Source organism: Camelus bactrianus, chromosome 14 (genome assembly GCF_048773025.1).
Source record: "Camelus bactrianus isolate YW-2024 breed Bactrian camel chromosome 14, ASM4877302v1, whole genome shotgun sequence".
In the NCBI taxonomy this organism is placed as follows: Eukaryota; Metazoa; Chordata; class Mammalia; order Artiodactyla; family Camelidae; genus Camelus; species Camelus bactrianus.
The window spans coordinates 48097289-48117429 of NC_133552.1; positions in this window are offsets into that span (position 1 = coordinate 48097289).

A 20141-nucleotide genomic window follows, 5' to 3' on the forward strand; every position below is an offset into this window, starting at 1 on the left:
AAAATTCTTCTCATAGCTACAGATTCTCCTCCATCTCTTCTCCCATCCTAAATACTATATTTCTTGATATTCTTATTACTATTGGGCAATCCACTCTCTCCTCAGACTTTCATATTATGGGGATATTTGGTTTCCTCACAATGCACTCCAGAATACACTTTGAGCGCACAAGTTTCTTAAACCACTTGTGCATGTAATCACTTTTAGTCCCAATTACATAACTCTGACCTTGTTACTGTTTTTGCAATCATTGCATTTGTTTCTTGTTCAAAGTTTTATTTTTCATATTCTTATTCTTTGAAAGAATAAGATGATGCTTTCTATCATATGTCAGAGTGGTAAAAATGAACCTTCAGGGTTGTACATGCCTCCTTTACCCTCTCTTTTTTGGGGGATCATATTAATAAAAGCCATCACCCCAAGACATAGACTTGGCTTTTGACAAGCATCATCATTCTTTGCTTGTCAAAGAAACATCTAATTAGGTTGGTTGATTTGTTTCAGAAGTAAGTGAAAATTCATATTTAATGTATTGCAAGCATTGAAATCCAGGTAAACTTAGGTACTAAGGAACGAAACAAAAATATTCAATGAAAAGACATTGTGTTTTACGAGGTCCACCTAGTGCATCAAAAGAGTAGTGATGTTAAGTCCAAAGGCCTGGGTCTGCATCTTGGCTCTGCCTCTTACTTGCTGTGTGATATTGCTGAACACACCTTCCCACTTCTTTAAGTCTCAGTCATCTGATGTAAAAGGGAAAACGTTATCCATCTCCAAGGATTGTGATGTTAAAAATCAAATAAGATTATGGATGTGAAAGTGCCTAATTTTCTTTTACTATCTTCTGTCCTATAGCTTTATACTACCGTAGTCCCCACTTATCTGCGACCCGTGGTCAACTGCAAGTGATCTGAAAGTATCAAGTGGAAAATTCTAGAAATAAACAATATATAAGTTTTAAACTGCACACCTTTCTGAGCAGTGTGATGAAATTTTGTGCTGTCCAGCTCTGTCCTGCCCCAGACTCACATCATCCCTTTGTCCAGCAAATCTGCCCATTAGTCATTTAGCAGCTGTCTCAGTTATCAGACTGACTGTCCTGGTATCACAGTGCTTGTGTTCAAGTAACCCTTATTCTACTTAATAATGGCCCCAAAGGGAAAATAATGCTGGCAATTTGGATATGCCAAAGAGAAACCATAAAGCGCTTCCTTTAAGTGAAAAGGTGAAAGTTCTCAACTGTATGTGGAAAGAAAAAAAAACATATGGTGCTGTTGCTAAGATCCACAGTAAGAACCAATCTTCTGTCTGTGAAATTGTGAAGAAGGGAAAAGAAATTTGTGCTAGTTTTGCTGTTGCACTTCGGACTACAAAAGTTACAGTCACAGTGCATGATGAGTGCTTAGTTAAGATGGAAAAAGCATTAAATTTGTACAATAAAATATTTTGAGAGAGGGAGACCACGTTTACGTAACATTTATTACAGTATCTTGTAATAATTATTCTATTTTATGATTAGTTTCTGTTGTTAATCTCTTACTGTGCCTAATTTGTAAATTAAATTTTTATCATAGGTCTGTGTGTACAGGAAAAAACATGATGTATACAGGGCTCGATGCTATCTGTGGTTTCAGGCATCTTGGGGTCTTGGAATGTATCCCTCACAGATAAGAGGGGAATGCTGTAGTTAGTCTCTGCTCATTTTCATTAAGTCAGTTCTTTGTTTTCAAACCCGTACTTAGCGTGGAGTAGGAAGCAGTGATGTACCTTTGGTGACGGTCACACAGCATAACAGTTAAGAGCATAGAAGGTAGTCAAGTAGATTTGTGTTTATATCTCAGCTCTCCTGCTTCCTATTGCTGTGGTCTTGGGCAAGATGATTAACTCCTTTAAATATAAGCTTCTTCTTCCATAAATTGGAAATAGTAATAGTATGAGATGGCATATAAAGCACTTAGCACAGCAGCTGGCACACAGTTTTTAAGTATTCAATCAATGTTAGTGATCATGAAAACTGCCAGCCCCCCCACTGCTACAAGTCAACAAATCCATTAATAAGCATCACAATAGCAGGCAGGGAGACAGGGTTGCAGCTGTTTTCTTTCTTTAAAATCTATACAAGATAATGTCCTAGAATCACGTATGTATGCAGCATAAGTCCACTTCACAAAGTAATGTTAGTATGTTTTCTGAATTAGTTCAAAGTATAAACGTTAGGTTTTGTTTAAAGAAATGAAACTCTTCACATATCTTGTATTTATTTTTCTCTTTTAACAGACCACATGTAGGTATCTGTAATGAAGATATCATGTTAATGCAAATGATTACAGCTAAATTAATAATTAAGAGGGCAGCTTGCTGTACTGGAAAGAGCAGTGAACTTCGTAACAGAAATCTCAATTTGTAAGTCATTTATTCCAGCTTCTGGCAGTGTGACCACATACTTGTCTGACTCTAAATTTTGATCTTTAAATTTTCTATAATCCCTACCTCCTTGCATTTATCTACTTGGGTCAGAGAAAATAGATACTGTTTCATGCAGGAAGAAACATAACTGTGAAATGGTCTTTTTAATAATCCTCTTGAAAAGTATACAAATATTTGGCAAAGATGAGGCAAGACTTGGTCAGATTTCATTTGTAAATAAGGTATCTGAGTTTTACTTTAGTAGCATAGGAGAAGACTGATATGAATAAATGAAATATTTTGATTATGAATTTTTTTAAGTGATTGAAATATTAGCGCTTTTCATTCCTGAGAGATGAACTTGTAGATTGCTTTTGGTAGAAGTGTTAAGGAGACAAATTTAGAGTAACCCTCCCAGACTTCAGAAATACTACAGAGCTACAGTAATCAAAACAGCATGGTATTGGTACAAAAACAGACATATGGACCAATGGAACAGAATAGAGAGCCCAGAAATGAACCCACAAACTTTTGGTCAATTAATCTTTGACAAAGAAGGCAAGAACAGACAATGGAATAAAGACAGTCTCTTCAGCAAATCGTGTTGGGAAAACTGGACAGCAGCATGTAAATCAATGAAGCTAGAGCACTCCCTTACACCATACACAAAAATCAACTCTAAATGGATCAAAGACTTAAACATAAGACAAGATGCAATAAACCTCCTAGAAGAAAACATAGGCAAAACATCTTACATACATCTCAAAAATGTTCTCCTAGGGCAGTCTACCATAGCAATAGAAATAAAATCAAGAATAAACAAATGGGACCTAATTAAACTTACAAGCTTTTGCACAGCAAAGGAAACCATAGCAAAACAAAATGACAACCTATGGTATGGGAGAAAATTTTTGCAAAAGATAAAACTGACAAAGGCTTAATCTCCAGAATATATAAGGAGCTCATATGACTTAATAAGAAAAAAGCAAACAACTCAATCCAAAAATGGGCAGAAGACCTAAACAAGCAATTCTCCAATGAAGTCATATGAATGATCAATAGGCACATGAAAAAATGCTCCATATCACTAATTACCAGAGAAATGCAAATCAAAACTACAATGAGGTTATTCCTCCAGCCTCCTTCTTTCTCTTCAGTAATGCTTTGGCAATTCTAGGTCTTTGATGGTTCCATATAAATTTTACTATGATTTGTTCTAGTTCTGTGAAATATGTCCTGGGTAATTTGATAGGGATTGCATTAAATCTGTAGATTGCCTTGGGCAGTGTGACCATTTTAACAATATTGATTCTTCCAATCCAAGAGCATGGGATATCTTTCCATTTTTTAAAGTCTTCTTTAATTTCCTTCATCAATGGTTTATAGTTTTCTGTGTATAATTCTTTCACCTCCTTGGTTAGATTTATTCTCAGATATCTTATTACTTTGGGTGCTATTTTAAAGAGGATTGTTTCTTTACTTTCTTTTTCTGTTGATTCATCATTAGCGTAAAGAAATGCAACTGGTTTTTGAATGTTAATTTTGTAACCTGCTACCTTGCTGAATTCTTCAATCAGCTCAAGTAGTTTTTGTGTGAGGGTGGGAAGGGATAGACTGGGATTTCAAAATTGTAGAATAGATAAACAAGATTATACTGTATAGCACAGGGAAATATACACAAAATGTTTTGGTAGCTCACAGAGAAAAAAATGTGACAATGAGTGTGTATATGTCCATGTATGACTGAAAAATTGTGCTGAACACTGGAATTTGACACAACATTATAAAATGATTATAAATCAATAAAAAATGTTAAAAAAAAAACCCAAAACTTCAGTGAGATATCACCTCACACCAGTCAGAATGGCCATCATTCAAAAGTCCACAAATGACAAATGCTGGAGAGGCTGTGGAGAAAAAGGAACCCTCCTACACTGCTGGTGGGAATGCAGGTTGGTGCAGCCACTGTGGAAACCATTATGGAGATTCCTCAAAAGACTAGGAATAGACTTACCATATGACTCAGTAATCCCATTCCTGGGCATATATCCAGAAGGAACCCTCCTTCAGGATGACACCTGCACCCCAATGTTCATAGCAGCACTATTTACAATAGCCAAGATGTAGAAACAGCCTAAATGTCCATCGATAGATGACTGGATAAAAAAGTTGTGGTGTATTTATAGAATGGAATACTATTCAGCCATAAAAACAACAACATAACGCCATTTGCAGCAACATGGATGTCCCTGGAGAATGTCATTCTAAGTGAAGTAAGCCAGAAAGAGAAAGAAAAATACCATATGAGATCACTCATATGTGAAATCTAAAAAAAAAAAAAAAAAAAAGAAGAGAAATGAACTTAAATATAAAACAGAAACAGACTTATAGACATAGAATACAAACTTGTGGTTGCTGGGGGGATGGGGATGGGAAGGGACAGACTGGAAGTTCGAAATTTGTAGATACTGACAGGTTTATATAAAATAGCTAAACAAGTTTATACTGTATAGCACAAGGAATATATACAAGATTTTGTGGTAGCTCACGGTGAAAAAGAATGTGACAATGATATATGTATGTTCATGTATAACTGAAAAATTGTGCTCTACACTGGAAATTGACACAACATTGCAAACTTACTATAACTCAATAAAATAAAATAAAACGAGGTAAGGATTATTTTAATATGTATATGAATCACTGATATAATCATACAGCTTTCTCCAATTCTTGAAAATGGTTTAATTTACTTAACATTCAATTATAATTTGTCTATATTATTAATTTATTTAACATGTTCACTTTGTATAAGGAAAAGAAATATTTGTTGTGGAAGAGATGGCTATTTATTTGCCAAAAATGTGTATTGTCTTTTCCAAAGAAGAGGTATCACTGGGAGAAGCCTGCCCAGTTTCCCAACGGGAATGCTTCGCAGCCCCCCTGCCAACTCAGTCTAGTCATGTGATTGCATCGTAGCCAGTGGAATGAGAGCGAAATGACTCTGCCTCAGGCTTGCCCCATAAAACTGTCTCACAGTTCACTCCTTCTGCCCTTTCCATTTCTGGCTGGCTGTATTGCAGAAGCCCCGAGGGTGACCTAGAAGCCTTAGAAGCTGATTTCCTGGTTGACTGCTAGCCTGGACTTGGAACACCTACACTGAATATTAGGAGCATAAAATTAAATTCTAATTGTGTGAAACCATTCAATTGTAGGAGTTATTGCAGCCACTTTACATTAGTACATTCTCTCAGCTTCTTCCCGAATTGTTACAAGTTAATATAATCCAAAGTTATGATACTATATTGTTTAAAGCTCTTATGCAATGTTTTAGCCTCAACGTACCATAATAGCCTTCAATTTAGCATATAGGTAGTCTCAGTTCAATTATCAAGAACCTGTATTTATAGATTGAAAACGTTCTTTCTTAATAAAATTTTAATTTTGAGCCCTTTTCCTCACATCCTGTCTAATTTTATATAACCCTTAATTAATATCTCAAAGATCTTACACACCTTTTACTACCTAAAATTAAAGAACTGACACTTCTCTTAGCTCAGGGAGAAAAAGAAAACTCCAAATTTTGAACTCTCAGAAAAGAGATCCCAGAATGATGATTGGCACAATTTTCCTCACTCTACTCCAAATCTTTTTGGTAGTTTGCATATCCCCAGAAGCAAATCCTGAAACAGATATTCAAGTTATTTGAGAGATAATTTCAGGAAATGTCAGTAGAGAGCAGAAAAATAAAACAGGGAAGTGAAGACAGCCCATAAAAAAATGCATTAACAAGCAGATCATTCCTGGGCATAACCAGATTTTGCCCTCATTGAGAAAATCTGGGTACATTTCAGAATTAGCACCAGGTGGGGAGAGCAAGCTGGAATATTTATACACCAAACTCCCTTCTGTTATTGATTGAGGACTGCTTATAGGGGGTGTTAATTCTTGGCCACAGTGGTTTTGGCCAGATAAAATTCACAGGCAATGAAACGCAGGTGTAGACAGCTGGAAATACGAACAACAGGTTTAGCATGATGAGTGTGAGAGGATGTGATTGGGGCAACAGAGTGACTGTTTCCTACTTCAAAATCTTATAGAACAGGAAGCATAGAAATGAAAACTATAAAAATTTTGCATTTACATTCAGCATTTTATTTTACAATGATATGTATACTCTCATGATATGAATTCTCTTTTTAGCCTAATTTTCTATTCCTATAACGTCAAGACCAGAATTTTCATTTCTTCTGTGTGCCTATTTCTTCTAGTGTCTTATCCCTAAGATAAGCCACATGGTTTGGTCTCCTGGACATCTGGTTTTCTGTTAAAAAAAAAAAAGTTTCAGTTTTGCTGAGTGATTTTGTATGGTCCTTTACCATAATCTTTACATTAATTTGGTTTTGCTAAAAGAATGATAGAATATACATTTAGATCCTGAAGAGGGGAAAGAAAGGAAACATATGAGAAATCCTACTTGTGCCTCCTATTTCTCTGGTCAGGGCAGATGTCACTAATGGATTACATCATTCCCTTCCGGAGACATTTCACCCTGAGCTTCAATCACACATTTGTCAATATCACTAACCCTCATGTCCTATTGCCCTTCCATTGAGTTTCTTTACAATTAAAACCACAATTTTTGATCAATTCACTAGCCTGTTTCTCTTCATCTATCCCTGAGCTACAAAACGTTTCTGCAGAAACTCACACACTAAGCAGATGAATACTTTTACCATTTATTGTTTCCAACTTCATTTGGACCCCATAATGGTGTCTGACAACGCTTAGATTCTCCCTAGTTAGCTCTGTTGCCAATTCTCTACAGAGAAAAAATGATTTTTGTTCACTACAGCCTTCTTTCTTATTGAAAGTATCAGAAAACTAACTTGAACTAGCTTCAGCAGTCAGGGGAAGTTATTACAATCTTTCTGGGATGTCTTACATTAGTACATCTTACAGAATCGAAGCATGAGAATAGGACTGATTCTCAGTAGCAACTGGAATCAGGAGATTAAATTCCATCTTTCTCCATCTTGTGTTTATTATCTTCTTTGTGAATCTATTTTATTACTTTATTTTTTTTCTGCGCAGATCACGTCTGTTCTTTGTTCCCTATAGTAGGAAACATGGGAAACACCATGAGAGAACAATGGCATTTAGGTTCCCATTATAAAACCCAGATTACTAGAAAGACAGTGGCTTTTACACTGAAGTTCTGGAAATTCTAGGTGAATGCTCTGAATGGCTACACTTGAGTCTGGTGCCCAATTCTGGGCTAATCAGCTGTGGCCAAGAAGGTGTATCTATGACAGAATAGTTTGTCAGTTGTAGTGTGAACAATACAGATAAAGCAGGGTAGACAGGGCAGTTATTGGAACCATGAGGGGAGTGGGCAAATATTACTATAGATAATTGATTAATAAGCCTTTTCTGCTTTCCTTAAATTGTAACCTCAAAGACTTAGACATAAGACAAGATACAGTAAACCTCCTAGAAGAAAACATAGGCAAAACATTATCTCACATACATCTCAAAAATGTTCTCCTAGGGCAGTCTACCATAGCAATAGAAATAAAATCAAGAATAAACAAATGGGACCTAATTAAACTTACAAGCTTCTGCACAGCAAAGGAAACCATAAACAAAACAAAATGACAACCTATGGTATGGGAGAAAATTTTTGCAAAAGATGAAACTGACAAAGACTTGATCTCCAGAATATATAAGCAGCTCATATGACTTAATAAGAAAAAAGCAAACAACTCAATCCAAAAATGGGCAGAAGACCTAAACAAGCAATTCTCTAATGAAGTCATATGAATGATCAATAGGCACATGAAAAAATGCTCCATATCACTAATTACCAGAGAAATGCAAATCAAAACTACAATGAGGTTATTCCTCCAGCCTCCTTCTTTCTCTTCAGTAATGCTTTGGCAATTCTAGGTCTTTGATGGTTCCATATAAATTTTACTATGATTTGTTCTAGTTCTGTGAAATATGTCCTGGGTAATTTGATAGGGATTGCATTAAATCTGTAGATTGCCTTGGGCAGTGTGACCATTTTAACAATATTGATTCTTCCAATCCAAGAGCATGGGATATCTTTCCATTTTTTAAAGTCTTCTTTAATTTCCTTCATCAATGGTTTATAGTTTTCTGTGTATAATTCTTTCACCTCCTTGGTTAGATTTATTCTCAGATATCTTATTACTTTGGGTGCTATTTTAAAGAGGATTGTTTCTTTACTTTCTTTTTCTGTTGATTCATCATTAGCGTAAAGAAATGCAACTGGTTTTTGAATGTTAATTTTGTAACCTGCTACCTTGCTGAATTCTTCAATCAGCTCAAGTAGTTTTTGTGTGAGGGTGGGAAGGGATAGACTGGGATTTCAAAATTGTAGAATAGATAAACAAGATTATACTGTATAGCACAGGGAAATATACACAAAATGTTTTGGTAGCTCACAGAGAAAAAAATGTGACAATGAGTGTGTATATGTCCATGTATGACTGAAAAATTGTGCTGAACACTGGAATTTGACACAACATTATAAAATGATTATAAATCAATAAAAAATGTTAAAAAAAAAACCCAAAACTTCAGTGAGATATCACCTCACACCAGTCAGAATGGCCATCATTCAAAAGTCCACAAATGACAAATGCTGGAGAGGCTGTGGAGAAAAAGGAACCCTCCTACACTGCTGGTGGGAATGCAGGTTGGTGCAGCCACTGTGGAAACCATTATGGAGATTCCTCAAAAGACTAGGAATAGACTTACCATATGACTCAGTAATCCCATTCCTGGGCATATATCCAGAAGGAACCCTCCTTCAGGATGACACCTGCACCCCAATGTTCATAGCAGCACTATTTACAATAGCCAAGATGTAGAAACAGCCTAAATGTCCATCGATAGATGACTGGATAAAAAAGTTGTGGTGTATTTATAGAATGGAATACTATTCAGCCATAAAAACAACAACATAACGCCATTTGCAGCAACATGGATGTCCCTGGAGAATGTCATTCTAAGTGAAGTAAGCCAGAAAGAGAAAGAAAAATACCATATAAGGTCACTCATATGTGGAATCTAAAAAAAACAAAAAACAAATACAAAACAGAAACAGACCCATAGACAGAATGCAAACTTGTGGTTGCTAGGGGGGAGGGGGATGGGAAGGGACAGACTGGGAGTTCAAACTTCGTAGGTACTGACAGGCATATGTAGAATAGATAAACAAGTGTATACTGTATATATAGCACAGGGTGATATATACAAGATCTTGTGGTAGCTCGCAGCGAAAAAGAATGTGACAATGGATGTATGTATGTTCATGTATAACTGAAAAATTGTGCTCACACTGGAAATTGACACAACATTGTAAACTGACTATAACTCAATAAAAAAATGTTTTTTAAAAAAATTGTAACCTCAACACACTTCCATCCTTCTCAAAAAATAACATTACTTTCTTTTTTTAAATATTCTTTTTCATATTCTTTTCCATTATGGTTTATTATAGACTATTGAATAGAGTTCCCTGTGCTATGAGTAGGATCTTGTTTATCTACTTTGTATATAATGGTTTGTATCTGCTAATCCTGAACTCCTAATTTATTCCTCCCTCACCCTCTTTCCCATGTGGTAACCATAAATTTGTTTTCTATGTCTCTGAGTCTGCTTCTGTTTTGAAAATAAGTTCATTTATACCATTTTTTAGATTCCACATACAAGTGATATATAGTAGTTGTCTTTTTCTTTCTGACTTTCTTCACTTAGTGTGATAATCTCTAGGTCCATCCATGTTGCTTCAAATGACATTATTTCATTCTTTAAGGCTGAGTAGTATTCCATTGTAAGTATTTAGCACTATTTCTTCATCCGTTTATCTTTCAGTGGACACTTAGGTGGCTTCCATATCTTGGCTATTGTAAATAATGCTGCTGTGAACACTGGGGTGCCTGAATCTTTTCAAATTAGAGTTTCCTCCAGATATATGCCCAGGAGTGGGTTTGTTGGATTATATGGCAACCTCCATAGAGTTTTCGATAGTGGCTGCACCAATTTACATTCCACCAAGTGTAGGAGGGTTCCTTTTTCTCCACATCCTCTCCAGCGTTTGTTATTCATAGACTTTTTAGTGATGGCTGTACAAATCTTGGCTTTGTACTCTCTCGTTAACCCACACAACTTGGCCAAAAAAACTCCTGAATCAATGGTTCTCTCCATAATGTGATCTTATGAAGGTGCATTCTTAAGATCCTTAATTCAATAAAATAAAGAAAAAAAACGCATTTACTTTGGTATTCAAGGTTTTTTAGTCTCTAATCCATAATATGCTACAACCTACTTCCCCAGCTTTATGTTTTATTATTCCCTGTATGTATATATTATACTTTATACGGTTTCATTCACTTCATCAGCAGACTTGGAGTTTTCCTACTTCAGTGACTTTATCCTTTTATTACATAAAATGATACTGTTTTTATAGTTTGAAATTTCATTCACCTTTCAATACATGAGTAAACCACCTCTTTGAAATGCTTTTCTTCATCTCTCTACCAAAATAATCTCGGTTTTACAAAGTCTATTGTATTTTCTACTCTGTCTTATATTGTGGTCACTGGAGTACTTGTACCAGTCCATTTATTAATCTAACATTTTCATGTAGATGTTACATAGAATCTTCTTTGCCTTAAAAAAATTAGGCCTTTTTGGAATAGACCTGCATAGACTTCGTAATCCTATGGGAAATAAATACCCTTCTAACTTTTCTCTGGTAGCATTCACTGGCACACAATATTTGCTTCAAATATAGACATTACTGAAGTCTTCATATGGGCTTCAGTTGGGGGGTTTACATAGAAATTCACACATAGGTACTGGTTTCTCACTATAGCAGCCTTTCTCCATCTGTGGATTCTTTGCTTTAACATCCGTTTCTCTTCTACTCGTTTAGTTATTTTACTAACTTCCGCTTCCCATTTTCTTCTTTAGAGTGAATTGCCTCCTCTGAAGCCCTGGCACCGGCCACACCTTTCTTACACATTGTTACTGAACTGCAGGCAGGGGCTGGGTGTTTGTCACCCTTGTATCTTCTGCAGCATCCACAACCACGCCTCATGGTCACTTGACTTGCTGAGTGTTGCTAAGTGGCACTGAATGACTCAGATACTAAATGTCCCATCGCTTCAACATGTGTAAGTAATATAGAGACAGACACAAAACTACAGAAATTCAGAACACATATCAAACTTTCAGCTCTGCCTTTTAAACATGTAAGGGTTGTAGCAATTAAGAACATGCCCCTCTGTGAATTTATACCAGCACATTCCTTCCTCTTTCGAGGAGGGAGAAGTAGACGGGAACTAGATATGTGATATAAAGTAGATTAATAGCTTGTGTGGAGAAATATATTAGGAGAGAACATCCATATTCATAAATAATTTTATTAGCTCAGTTTCTGGTTTCACTTACCTGCAGTAAGTGTCTTCACTACAGGATAGTTTCCATGCTTTGAAATGAATTTCATGAATTCTCTTCTTTTGCCAAAGGTGAGAAGAATTATTTCTTCATGATGTCAAAATTAGGAAATTGTTTCAATAATTTGGATTACAAAACTCACCCATGTCCTCATTAAGAACATTGTTCTTTTCTGACTGAACTCATTTGCAGGAATGTGGCATTCAGAATGGTCTATTGGAGGTAACATTGTTACCAGTAATTTTGTATTATTACATCTTACCTGTAGAAAACTTTTAAAAATGAAATTATTTGAAAGGGTAGAAACTTCAAAATATCAACTTAGAACAATAAATGTGGAATTTTCTCCTTTACCCCTCCAAATTTAATTTTGCTAGATATTATCCCCTTGAGTATAACAAATATGCATATCTTTTAGCCAAGTTTGGATTAGAAAAACAGAGCCACTGGAGTGGTAAAGACTAGGGGATTAATCATAGGGATTTGACTTTACACATTTGTAGGAGCTGGATAAACAGTTGATATAAGCCTGTTTTTCTACATTGGATGCTGGACCTGAAGTCAGTAGGGCAGGCCTTTGGGAAGGAAAGATGGAGAAGCTGGTGACGGACAGGAAACGTTTGTACCCACAAGGGGAGCCAGAACCCACCACTGAGCCTCATCATTGCCGCTGGGGACTTGAATGTGAGGCTGGTGTTCTTCAGCAGGGAGCCAACCTCATGGAGCTGCTCCAAGGGTCAGAGAAAGCAAAGGCGGAGGCCTGACGGGAGTGGGAGCGACCTGTGCTGTTTGATGCCACGGGAGCTGCACATACTAGCCCAGAATTCGGGGAATCTGCTGGAGTTACAGAGAGCTGGCTGAGATCCACTTAGACAAGAGGAGCCGGCAGATCAGAAGTCACATGACACGTGGTGACTGGCATGGAACTTCCCAGTGTGAAAGCACGTAGCTGCCGCCTTTTAGATGTCTCCCCAGATATCTCTTGTGGCCCATGGGAACTATGCAGGAGAGGAATTCTGAGAATCCGAGCTCCAATGATGAGCTGACACCCCTGGCGTGGGAGTGCATCACCTTGAGTAAGTTAATAACAAAAATGAAATAAAAATTCAAATGATCCCATTTTCTCTCTGGAACAAAGACTTCCTCTCTCTTGGTCAATATTTTATTCTCATCAGGATTCTCACCATAGCTTCAGTGCCCGCATCAGATAACATCTTAGGAAGCCTCTTCCAGGTCCCCTTTCCTCCAGGCACACTGGGTATCATCTTAACTGCCAAGGACATTATGAGAAGATAATCAGATAATAAGGGAAGCAACAGCCATATGATGTGGTAATTGCCAGCCTGGGACCTGGAAGCTTTAAGAAAGCTGTTGGGTAATAAGGACGTGGAGACTTGCATGTTTAACTTCATCCACAGTGACCTGATGGGTGTGTTTAGTATGACAGTAAGGCTCTTCTGTTTCAATTCAAACTGAGAGGATTGGAAGACTATTTAAGTTGTCAGGGCAGCCTGATCATGAGCCAGGGCTGCCTACAAACCATTAGTGAAAAGTGCAAGGATATATGTAACACACAGGGCAATAAACAAAGAGAACCTTGTGTGGCGTGTATGAGAACCGTAATGCTTACAAACTGCCCGGGGCTTTGAAAGCAATTTACTGAGAGAGCTTTTACAGTGGCCCACTTTGGAGCTATTGATAATTAACCAAACAAATAATTCAAAGTATGTCCAACTGGTTTCAGCAAATTTCCTTGGGGAGTTGCAATACTTTAAATTCCATATTATGTACTGTTGGATCAGTGTCTTCGGCTGGGCTGCGGCATGTAAACACACAGGACTTGATTCATGATCATGTGGGTAATAACTTCAGATCAATATTTTAAATGATGTAATAGAAAAGCAGCAAGGAATCTCTCTCTCGTAATAAACAGCAGTTGAGCCTTAGCTGTGGGCACAGGCAATCATTATGCCTTCCACCAAGTCTATGGATTTTTGCTTACATGAATTACTGAGTGATAAAAGAGATAACACTTTCTCATAACTGCAGTGTCATTTCATTACTTATTAAATACTCTAGATTTATTCATACATGACACCCAGATACCAAAGGTATAATTCTCACCACTTATTCATGTGGGGTCTGACTTTTGCAGCTGGTCATTTCTGCTTTACGGGGGTCTCAGTGTCTTTCCCCATCTGGACGTGAAGGCATAACGCTTGTCTTACGTTGTGTGGCATTATAGAAGAAGACTGGGCTTGACAGCCAGAGGAACATCTGTTTAAAGGATCTGCTTTGTGCTAGTTTTTGCTTCTGTGTAACAGGGAGGGGCGTCAGTATTCCCCTCTCCCAGGGTTAACCTGAGAGTCACCGAACATAGCAGAAGGCAAAGCGAGTTGTAAACAGTAAGAGACTGTGAAAATAACAGTTCATTTCTGGTTTGTCTCTCAGGTGTGTAGTACCTCAAGGGCTGGTGACAAGGCACAATTTTTCATGTGAAAGGACCTAAACTGAGATGTCTCTGTTTTATGTGGGAAACACGATCAGTGTCTTCCCTGGACACAGTCTGCCTGGTGCTCATTGAAAATACACGTGATTTGATCTCTCTCTTCACCTGACATACGTTTCCCTTTCAAAGAACTGGAAAATAGGGGAAATTTTGTCCTGCTTTCTCATTCTCTTTTTCATTATTAAAACTATTTATGTATAGCAGATGCTTCCATTGTGGGTCACATGTGATCCATTTCCAGAGGATTTGGAGAACTGAGTTTGGATTGCCTTTTCAGTAGTTAAATAACCAAGTTTTTCACTCCATTTCTCCTACTCACCTGTTCCACAGCTATACAGACCCCTACCTCTGGTCTAGCAGCAGATTTTTGGCAATGCTATTTTTTTTTTTTTAAATCTTGCCCAAATCACTGTGTTGGTTAATTTCCCAGCATTCTTGTCCAGCTAATATGAAACCTTGAATTATTCCAATCGTCCATTTCCTTTGTTCTTACTCGAGGGCTGGGGTGGGGGTGGGGGTTGCAAGAGGATACCATGCCTCCTGGATCCACGTATACCCTTGTAGTTGCACTGTCTGGGCCTAGCTGGACCTCACCTAACCACGGAAAACATGAATAGAGCAGCCAAGTAACTGTTTGCAAAATGCATTCTCCTGAACCAAGCCGCCACTGCCCACAGGCTTTGCTCTCTTCCATGCTGCTCAGGCTCTGACCTTTCGTCTCCTCATTCCATGTGTGTTTGCCCCACTTCCAGTATTGGCACCTAGCCTCATTCTTACCTGTACATCTGCTGGCTTCTGTCTCATCTCCATGGGTTGCCAGGTTCAAACTGATTATCCAATATTCTGAATACCTGAGTTTGGCCCCAGGACTACTTTTTAAAATGAACTTTCCCCATAAATAGTTCCAGAAAGGTGGGTGTTTTTAAGATCTGTTTTAAGATCCTCAGAGGATCCAGAGTTAGACAATGGTTTCCAACCCTAACTGAAGCCACAGTTCTCCTTGGCCATACTTTTCCTCTCCATTCTAATCAACATTGCTTTTCCAAAGCAATATTGAAACTCCTACCACTTTCCTCAGACCAGTAACTGCCAGGCTTTTCACTTTTAATCAGTGACTTTGTCTTTTACTTCCTATAAAAAATAGAAGTTATGAGAGTGTGCAATCCCATCATCCAGCCCTCCTTTTCCATCATAACCTGTATCCTCACCAATCTGACATTATTTTCTTCAAATCTTAGAGGAAGCAATTTTCTTTGTCCTATTCAAGGGTCTCCCTCCCCTTCTTCTCCTGATTGTCATTCTGGAGTCTTACTTTTCAGTCTAGAAACGTTGAATTTTTTCTATTGTGTCTAACACACAACCTATCACCTTTAAGCCCCTTAATCTCACCCTATTTTCTCATTTTTTTTTTTTACTCCCTCAATTCTTGCAGAAGCAGCTTCCCATATCTGTTTTGTCTCCTGTCTACTTACCTTCTCCAAAATGGACTGCTTCTGCAACTATTTTCCTCAAAGTACACATTTATGGGAGGGTTAACTAAGAAATTTCGTGAATTAGTAATGTATCGACAAGTGCTCTCGTTCCCCTGCTCATAATTCCTCTTTAATTCTGGCATTTTACAGCCCAGAGTCTCAGTTCCCTTACGGTGCTCCTTGATGGTCTAATTCCCTTACTGAGTAACTGCATCCAGATTTTTCCTATTCAGGTGCCACCTCCCCAAGACCCCTAATACCATCAAAATTTGTCGCCCACTTTCTTTTAGCCACTTTATTTATTTATTTCTTTATTTCCCTTTAGCCACTTTAAAAGGCTACTTGCCCAATCTTATACAGGCTTACACCAGTGTCTGATAATGGCTTAATGTACCATGCCTCATGGAGTACAGTCAGTATTTTAATAATGTCTCTAAAAGTGCCTTAATCCCAAAATCATCATCATTATCATCATTGTCATTATTATTGTTACCTGATGTCAACATAAAGATGCTATGGTAGACAAACAGCAGAGGGAGACTTTTGGTTTTTAGAGTTTTTCTTTTTAATGTCTTCTTAAATCACACCCTGGAGGCAGCTGCTTATTTTGCCCACAGTTTAGCTCTTTCCTGAAAAGAAGTTTAGGGGAAAAGGATTGAAGAAGAGAAGTAAAAACAATTATCATCTTAATTTTTTTTTTTTTTTTTGCTTTTTGCCTCATTTTCTCCCTCACTATTTCTAATTTTCCTGAAATTTTATTTTTGTTTTATGACATTTATTTCCTAAATAATATACCATGATTACTACTTGTATGTGTTCTAGGACGAGCTTGACTTCTCAGTAAAAGATTCTTCATTGTAGCTTTCATATAATCCTCCCACTTCTCCTTACTATTCTTATACATAGTTGGCATCTAGTATGTTTTTATGAGAATGAAATTCCTATAAGCGAACATAAATGGTCAAGCAATCATTCACAGGAAAATAAAATGCAGTACGCGTCATCAGTCAGTAACCCATTTATCTTAGTTGTCATCACTCCAGCAACCTTTGAGGACAAAAAAGAATGTGCAGCCTCAACCTCATATTGACATCCATTTGGATTTTATTGTTGTGGTATGTGATATCTCTGGACTAGAATTTTTAAATTCTCTTTTGTAAGTCTGATGAGCATTACAATACATGCATGAAGTATGTTGGAGTAGATATAATTATTTCCACTTTGAAGCTGGAAACTGCAGCACTGAGAGGTTAAGGAAGCAACGTTCCAAGTGACAGGTTGTAAGCTCCATTAGGTCTAAGGTTATGTCTTATTATAGCCTGCTTTCCTGAACACATGTATAGTCAGTACTCAATACTTGTGGGTTTGAAATGCCCAGGATTGGTCTTAAGTCTTCTGACCTGCTGCCTGAAGCCTTGGACTGTCCAAGGTTGGGCTTTCTGAATAGGTACTGGGAAGGGTACTTTGTATCAATACTTCTACCTGCCTTTTGGTTATGGGACTAGCCACTCCAGTTGAAGATTTGGGGCTCCTCTTATTCTTACAGAATCCAAGTCATAACCAAGATGTGGATTATGGCCAACACCACTGTCCCCCAGCCAAATTTGCACCATCTAATGACTTTTGCTGCCACCACATACTAGTTTTAGCAACTAGTCATGGCCAAGTTTCCTACTGCCTTCAGGGAAACATGCTAGATGTTGCAATGGAAATAGGTGAGGTGGGGGATGTGATGTATGGGGGCACATTTCAGAGAGTGAGGCTCAAGGGGCATATATACTATTTGTGTTGGTACAAAGCAGGCCCAGTAATCAGGAACTGCTTGTAGGTAACATGGTCAGAGATGCCAACCATCTGGGCATGGTGGTGCAATAACTGTCTCACAAAACACCTAAGTGCAGATGTTCATTATGTTGCATTTACATGAAACCCAGTGGCTTTCATTTAATTCTCTGTAACTACCCTCATGGCCTAAAGTACACGTCCAAAATTGGTTTAATCTGATTTATGAACAGAGTGATTTGTCATTTGTATAACTGATGTTTCAAACTGTCAGATGTTTTCTATATATACAGTGCATGTAAAAGAAAACCAGCAACCAGACATTCTGTTCTTAGCACTTACATATTTATCTTTAGTTTATAGAAAGGAAGAGGTAGGTCTTTAAAAAATGTTTAACCTTCTTAGTCTGGGGAAGCTCTTTTGGTTAAAACCATTGTCTATTTTCCAGAGTTCAAATTATATGAAGCACTAGTAATAAGTTTTTAGATAAAGATTCTCATGAAGCCTACAAAAGTTTGACCAATCTTTAAATCATCATTGTATAGCATGGAGCACATGCAATTAGTTCATAACTAGGATCAAAGTGTGAAGATTTCTATGGAACAGAGAAAAATTGAATTATTATCTCCAAACCCTATATTCTGTCATGATACTTTTTCTTTTTTGTGGTACCATCACTACTGAAGTTTAAGTAATTTGAGATTCATATTTCTCATAATTTTGTGCTAGTGTTTTCTATTTATCCAGTTAGCTTTAACAGCCAAAAAGCATCCTGTTATTTTGTTAAAGAAGCCACATACCCCTTGACTAGATCATTGAAATATGAGAAGAAAGTGGAAATTTTGACACACCAAGAAATCACAATACCTTGATCTGGAAACTAGGATCCTTTTAGAAACAATTCAAAAAATTTGTAAGGAAGGAAAGCACAAACACAATGTAAAAGCTAATCAGTTAGTAACCTCACTTTCTTAGGAGAAAAACCAGAGCTGTCTCACCATTAATGTCAACAGTTTGTGGGTGTTTATGAAAGCTGCAAAATTGGATTAAACAAATCTATTTTATTAGATTTTATAATAAAAGCATATTTCTTTTTACTTAGCAATGTATTTAAGATAACTTTATTTTAATCTCCATCTTCATGTAATTTATCATTAACATATAACAAATTGCATTTGGGATTTAATTCCCATCACACAATGTATAAAGATACATATATTTATCATTCCTTCGATGTCTCTCTGTGCTTTCTTCCTACTCTCTCAAGAGGATGTTATTATCAAAATAATGAAATCTCAGCTTCCATATAACATTTTGGCTTTACAATTACCCAGTGTGAAATATGCTGACCACCAAATTGAACAAGCAGATACACAATAAGTCAAGGAGGCTAGTGAGCAGAGATTTTAGTGATGCTCAGGAAAAGAACCAAAAGATATCTGAGGAAGTAACATGACTTTTTGGTTTATTCAAGAGATCTCACTTACAGCTCAAATAGCTTCAGGCTCTTCCAGGAAATTGTAAGTTCAAGGAAAGAAGAGGCAATAACATTGAGCAGGAGAATGGCAGGAGTGGTTATGTCAACTTTTAAAAAAAAATCAAAATGCTATAGAACTTTGACTCAACTGAAGCAAAAGGGAAGTTATTTCACTTACACATTGTAGGATATGAATTAGAGAAGGAAAGACAGAATAGGAGGCCACTATCCACTGTGAATTGATTAATTTCTCCATCTGTGTTTGGGAGATCTGGCTGTAAACATACCGACTATCTGAATTTATCCTCAATATGTTGATATGCTTTGCCTGGATGGCAGGCCAGTTAATGACCCCCATTCATGATAGTCTGCCTATGCTAATGCTTACTTTAATCCCTAAACAATCGGTGCATTATTAATGTGAGCTGTTAAAACAGTGCCTGGAGTTCTATTCTCATACAATCATATATAATCTACATTTAAATATGCAAGGTGCCCACCCTGGGACACCTGGTGCAAGCATGATGCTGCATGAAGGAAAACATCGTGTTTCGTGAGACGTACACAAGTTATTTCTACGAACACGCACAGCGTCCTGCACCAAGTAAAACAATGTGATTCAAAAGATTTAAAGGAAACAAACCAGAAGGACACAAGGGATACTTCCCCAAAAATTACAAGTCAGAGGAGATTGAAAGACTCAGAAAAAAAATTATTTAAGTGAGTAGCCAGTTTTTTCAAAAGTACTAGGTCTGTCTTAGCATGGTAGATCCTCAACTATAACACTTGTTTGAAATAACATTCACTTTAATATAAAGGTTTTGGAAAGTATTAGAAAAGTACAAAGAGGCACATACACACAGATAGATCAGAAGTAATCACTTAATGATTTTGGTGTATATCTTTCTAGGCATTTCACTTTTTCTTTTTGTAAATGTTTATACATTAAAAAATATTTGGGAGTAAGATTCTCCATTTTTCTCTGAGAAATAGTTTTCTGCCT